General features: G+C 36.6%; 1 long non-coding RNA gene across 1 annotated transcript; it reads left to right on the top strand.

The window, feature by feature from the left end:
• The first annotated feature begins 1,478 nt into the window (after positions 1-1,478).
• LOC140697365 (uncharacterized) lies at positions 1,479-2,186 on the top strand. Its single transcript, XR_012074325.1, has 2 exons — positions 1,479-1,663; positions 1,804-2,186. It is a non-coding gene; the product is annotated as an uncharacterized lncRNA (long non-coding RNA).
• The last annotated feature ends 4,109 nt before the right edge of the window (positions 2,187-6,295 follow it).

Genomic DNA, 6,295 nt, shown 5'->3' with positions numbered 1-6,295 from the left:
TGGGAGGAGGCGCTATAAAAGAAGCCGCCTTGGCCACAGCCTCTCACAGGGCACTGGGCGGTCTGGCGGATCTGTCTCTTGCTTCAAGTGTTTGGCCAGCACATACGCAGGGCCGCCCCTTGCCTCAGCCTCTGACCACCCTTCAACATTTTTTCCAGTCACAACCTTCGGAACCAGCCCATCTGCTACCCTCAGCCTCAGGGACCAGCCGACGCCATTTTTTGAGCTTAACTCCTTATTGCCGATCAACCATAAGCTCCCAGGTTGGTCAGAATTATTCCACCCTCCACCTCCCAGTCAGTGTGTATCAGCGGGCCTCCCACACCTACCTCTCTCTGGGCTTCTACTTCCACCGCGACGATGTGGCTCCGGAGGGCGTGGGCCACTTTTTCCGCAAATTGGCCGAGGAGAAGCGTGAGAGCGCCGAACATCTCTTGGAAGTGCAAAACCAGCGCTGCCGTGGCCCCTCTTCCAGGACCTGCGGAAGCCATCTCAAGACGAGTGGGGTAAAACCCAGGACGCCATGGAAGCCGCCATTCTCACGGAGAAGAACCTGAACCAGGCCCTTTCGCACCTGCGCACACCGGGTTCTAAGCGCGCAGACCCACACCTCTGACTTCCGGGAGAGCCGCTTCCTGGAGGAGCAGGTGAAACTCATTGAGCAAATGATGACCACCTGACTAACCTCATTAGGCTGGGCTGGGCGAGTATCTCTTTGAAAGGCCCTTTCAAGGCTTTTCTAGAATGCAACTAAAAGGAAGCTTCCAGAAAAGGAGTTAAAGTGAACTCTTGAAATCACACTGGGGCAACTCTTGGAAGAAACACACTTGCATACTGAAAAGTCTTTCTAGCAAATAATAAAATAAAAATTAAAAAAGTATCATATCACCACTGGTTTCATAATGTAAATACTATGTATTAAACAAATGTCAGATTTTTTACTACCATAGTTCATATTATTGGTGGGGCTTTCAGGTGTTTAGAATTTTGGTTTTACATTCAGTGCAGAAATATTCTAGGGATAAAGGAAAAAGGAGATGGGAAACATTCCTGTGGGTCTTTTATTTAAAGAGAGAAATCAGAAATTCTATCTTTGAAAGAATGCATAAAACTAACCACTTACCAGGTTCAAACAGATATTTTTGCTGCTAAAACTTTACAGCGCTAAACACTGTTCTTTAATTACAGAGCCCAGGTTTTCCTGCAGTGGGGAGTGGACAGGGAGGGATAAGTGGAGAATGAATTAAAGAAAAATACTTTAACTGAATCGCAAAAAGACTTTTCAAATATAATAATTAACTGATAGCTAAAGTACAGTTATGTGAATTTAACTGATTATAAATAATCCATCCAGATTTTAGCTAGAAACAAATGGCAAAGAGGAATAAAATTTGTTTTTCCCTCTGTAATTACTACACCTTATGATTTTAGATCCCAGGGAAATTTTTCTCGCGGGTTCTGTATCAACTGCAGGAAAATGAAAAACCGTCTCCTCGCAACTTCTCCTCTTGCAATGCCATTGATGGAGGGCCCCAGTGACTCATCGTTTCACATTCTCATCTTTCACTTATGTTAAAAGAAAGTCAACCTCCGTTCCCTGGAAGAAGGCTTGGTTGCCAGAAACCCTGAGCTAAACATGGAATTTATTTTCTACCATCAGGAAGTGAGTTCTCTGCTGCTGCTATTATCCGGACCTTGGATAACGGCTCCCTTACCCTTAGTGTTAACTTTGCTGGTGGCGGTGGAACTGCCCCTAGGGCTGCTGTAGGGTCAGCCTGCTGATGGCCTGTCTTTTTCTCCCAGGTGTTATTGATGAAGAATAATCCTCAACTCCCGGTGATTAAAGAGCCAGTGCCGAGATCGCTGCATTTTCCCACTTGTCTCTGGCACCACCATAAACTGTGTTAGGAAAAAAAAAAAAACAACACAGCAATCGTTTAAAAGGGGAGCGGGGGGAATCTTTTGAATGCATGTTTTTCTTTTTGCCTAACAATAGAATATAAATGTATTTTTAAAAAGATTCTTTAGAGATGCTGTATGTTGCACAATGCAGCACCTCCTTTTCCAATTCTGTCTCGGTGTAACTTTTTCCCCTGTATGCATTATTGTTATTGACAGCAGTTCTAAAGGCTTTAAAATAAGAAGAAATTAAACAGTGAATCAATAAAGATTAGCTATTTACTGTAGATTACTAGCTTATCGTTTCCATAATTGCAATAACGGTTGCTGATGGAAATTCTATTTATGTGAGTCATTTTACTCTTGTTATTTACTATTATTAATGTTACCATTATTATCTTCTTACCCTTCAGTTCACAAGATGTATCTTCTCAGTGAATTTTAATTCCAGTATCTTGCTATTATACTGTACATAATCCTATCAAAGACTGTCCTTCATGCAACATTTTCAGTGATATATTATCATAGAGACTGTTAATGAATGAGCTTCATATCTTACTCATACTATTTTAGATACTATTTTTATTAATTTCCCAAGTTGTAATTCTTCATATGCTACCTATGCCTGTCTTCTATTAAAGTTGTGTTTTCAATTTTTACATGGAGATTTCAAAGGAAAGCATTAACTTTGTGTCTTTAAAAATACATTTTACTTCACAGATGCTCAATGATTACATTATCATAATGCCCAGGCTTTGTTCTCTTATACTTGTAACAAGTTAATTTTCACAATTTCCTTTTACTTTGGATTCCAATTTTATGTTAACAATCAAAATTAAAACAGTAGCACTCTGATCATTCTGACACACAACTGAGATGAGAAATAACTTGAAAAACAAACCAATTGCACTTTGTCCTCTGACTAACATGCAGACACTATAGTCAAATAAAGAAAATAATTATGTCGACTTTTGTACATAGTATCTCTAACCATTATTACTTGAAAGTAAATACAGTCATCAGACAGAAAGTACTAGGCTCCTTGGAAATAATTTATTTCATTGAAATGCCTTATTTATTTTATTTTAAAGGGATTAAGAAAGTGAGCAACAAGAAAGCTGTTTAGCTTTGTTATCGTCTCCTTTTTCCTTACCATATGATTCAGACTGCAGGTTGTTGACACAGCAAATAATTCATGCTGAAATTTTTGTTATTTTTTACTCTTTTCCTCGTATTGGGAATTTTGTAGCATGGTATGGATTTCTTTTCATATGTTCCTACAGGAGAGGTCAAACAGAGAGAATGCAGATTAAATAAGCTTAGATTATAGCTACATTCCTTTGTAATTACATTAAAAACATTCTGACAGTATAAAGTTAGTGGCCAATATTAAAATGTTCTTAAAACTATGCTATGTATAGAACATGTAAATAAGGTCAGATCTCTGTGAAGGAAGATTAAATATACATGTGATATTCTGTAGCTGAGATTAATAGCTAGGGAGAAATGCACTATTACAGTAATATAAACTTACAATATATTTAGTATATAGCTACAGCATTGTGCATAAGCAAAACACATCCCTGTTCCTAGTTTGTGTTGATACGCCTCATTAATCTTTTCAGTGCATCTACTTGTTTTTCTATAGATCTCCAAGTTTACACATACATAAAAAATACATATATACTAGGATAACTAGACCAGTAACAATTAGAAGCAACTTGAAGAAAAAAAAAAAACACAAAGGAAAGAAGGAAGGAAAAAATTATTTTATCCAAACACTCTGAAATAAACTCCTACCTGCTTATATAAAAGAAAAAACCAAAATACTAGAAAAGTTACTGCTATAAGACTACATTCCTAGTATATACAACACACTTAGGACAATCTTTTACCCAAGATGGTGGTGGTTTTAATATTCTGTCAGCGAGTTTAGAAATACGCGATGCCTTCGATTCCACAGTTGCAGTGGTAGTAAGGGAAAAACAGCTAGCACTTAGGGGTGCTTATTCTATTCCAATATTGTTTTCATCATTTTACAAGTATTATTATCTCATTTTGCCTTCAAAATAACCTTACAAGATAAGTACTATTACTACTTTGCAGGAGATCACACAGCTATTACGTGCGGGAGTTCGAATGGTGCTAATGTGATGGCCTGAGTCGAACTGAGCCACAATAGTAGACTGACCTCTTCACATCTGTTATGGCCTATACCCTACACAAGCAAGTTCTGTCAAAAGCTCTGTCTTGTATAGAGCTCCTCTACATGTCAGTGACACAATAAGAGACCCCAAACGTCTCTGTAAGCAGTTTGATGAGTAAGCAATCTGAATTCAAATTTCAGGTGTCTGAAGCTCCGTTTGTCAAAATAATCCTAATGCTTTACTAGAAACTTCATGATTCAAATGTGCTTTTGTATTTTTCATAATCTTTTTTGAGGACACATATAGCCTTTTATAATTTTTCTAACCTGTAAAAATAAACTTACTAATATAACATACTATAAAATTACACAGTAACTTCCAGCAATATCAAATCGATTATTAAAATCTTAAAAGAAATAAATGTCTCATCCTTGGCAAATAATGTTTGGAAAACAGGTTAGCAGTATCTTGATTAATCACAGATACAGCACAAACAGGTAGGTTTATATTTTGCATGTATCACTGGTGATAATGTTTCATATATTAGTTTCATGGGACATGTTATACTTCAAGTATCTGAAAAGAAAAGGGAGAAAGGTGGCGAGGAGACCCACAGAGGCAAACAGATGTCCAGCACAGCATGAAGATTTTAGATTCCATTTTTCCACAATTCCTATCCTTCATTTTGGATATTTAGATTTTGAATAGCTTACCATTATAAATAGTACAATAATAAATAATTTCACCCATACTTCCTTTGCTTTGACTATTTCTTAAGGTTAATTTTCACTGGTGAGACTCACATAGATGAGACAACTGTATGCTTGCTTCTGCTCTGTACCACCAAATTGTTTTCAAAGGATTTAACCAATATTTCCTCCCACCAACAATAAATTACCATGCTTATTTTGTTTCTTTTGTCAATATTATTATTTCTGTTAAATTCTTTAAGATGTTAAGGCTGGCTCTAGTGACCTCTACAAGTTTACAAACTGTTGGCCTCTGTTTCCTTATCAATAAGGGAGGCTTGTCATAATATTTAAATAACCAAAGAAAGTGGTTCCTCATTCTTGCTTAATTTTTTTCTTAAAAAGTTTTTATTTTGGTGTTTTTAGACTTACAGAAAAGTTGCCACAGTACAAAGAATTCCCATATACACTTCACTTAGATTCCCCAAATGTTAACATCTTACTGTATCTACTTTAACGTTCTCTGCCTGTATGTATATCCATATTAGTTTTTTGAAAGTAAGTGCTTTAACAACTGAAATATATTGACCTAGTACATGCAGCTATTTGCTGACCTCTGTAATGGATTTGTAATTCTTTGCTTACTAACAAGATGGTATATTTTTCCATCATGTTTGTTTATTGTTTTTTGTTGTTGAGAAGATTTCTTCCTGTTGCTCGTCTAATTATAATTTGAACACTCATTTTCTTATTAGTTTGTATAATCTTTTATGCATATAGTTAAAATTCAACTGTTATATTTACTGAAAATATGATCTAATGGATCTCTCTCAATTTATTCTAACTTGCTGAAAGTGTAAATTCAGATATAGTAAGATATGTTACATTTTTGAGATCATACTGTTTCACTCTTCAACACTTAATAGATATGGTCCATTGAGATAGCTGTAACAAAAATATCACATACTGGGGGGTTTAAATGACAAACTTCTTTCTCAGTTTTTGGAGGCTGGAAAGTCCAAAAGAAGGCCCCAGCAGACTCAGAGACAGTTGTCTTCTTGCTGTGTTGATGGAGGGAGGGGCAAGCGAGCTCTCTGAGGTCTCTTTCATAAGGGCAGGAATGCCATTTATGAGGACTCACCCTCAGATCTAGTCACCTCCCAAAGGTCCCACCTCCTAATACCATCACATTAAGGATTACTAGGTTTCAACTGATGTATTTGAGGGGACACAAGCTTTCTGTCTATAGCAGCAGGTAAATAACTATACACTCTGCTTATTGAACTACAAGAAGGGCAAATTTAACAGCTTCCTGACCCAGAAAAAGGCATTTGTTATAATAATGTATTCTGAAAATGGAACTGTTGACAACAATTTTCAACATAAAATGCCTACTACCTACAATTATTTCTCACAGCTCACTCACATATGTATAGAGTGCTGTTGTTAAGTCTTTCTAACTGATTGTTTGGCTTAAGGAATCAGAAAGGCTGCTTTAGGCTAACTGAAGGTTATATGTTCACAATAAATCTAGACATGAAAATCAATAGAAACATTTAA

This window comes from Vicugna pacos, chromosome 7 (genome assembly GCF_048564905.1).
Source record: "Vicugna pacos chromosome 7, VicPac4, whole genome shotgun sequence".
NCBI classification, from domain to species: domain Eukaryota; kingdom Metazoa; phylum Chordata; class Mammalia; order Artiodactyla; family Camelidae; genus Vicugna; species Vicugna pacos.
This window is presented reverse-complemented; position numbering and strand designations above follow the sequence as displayed.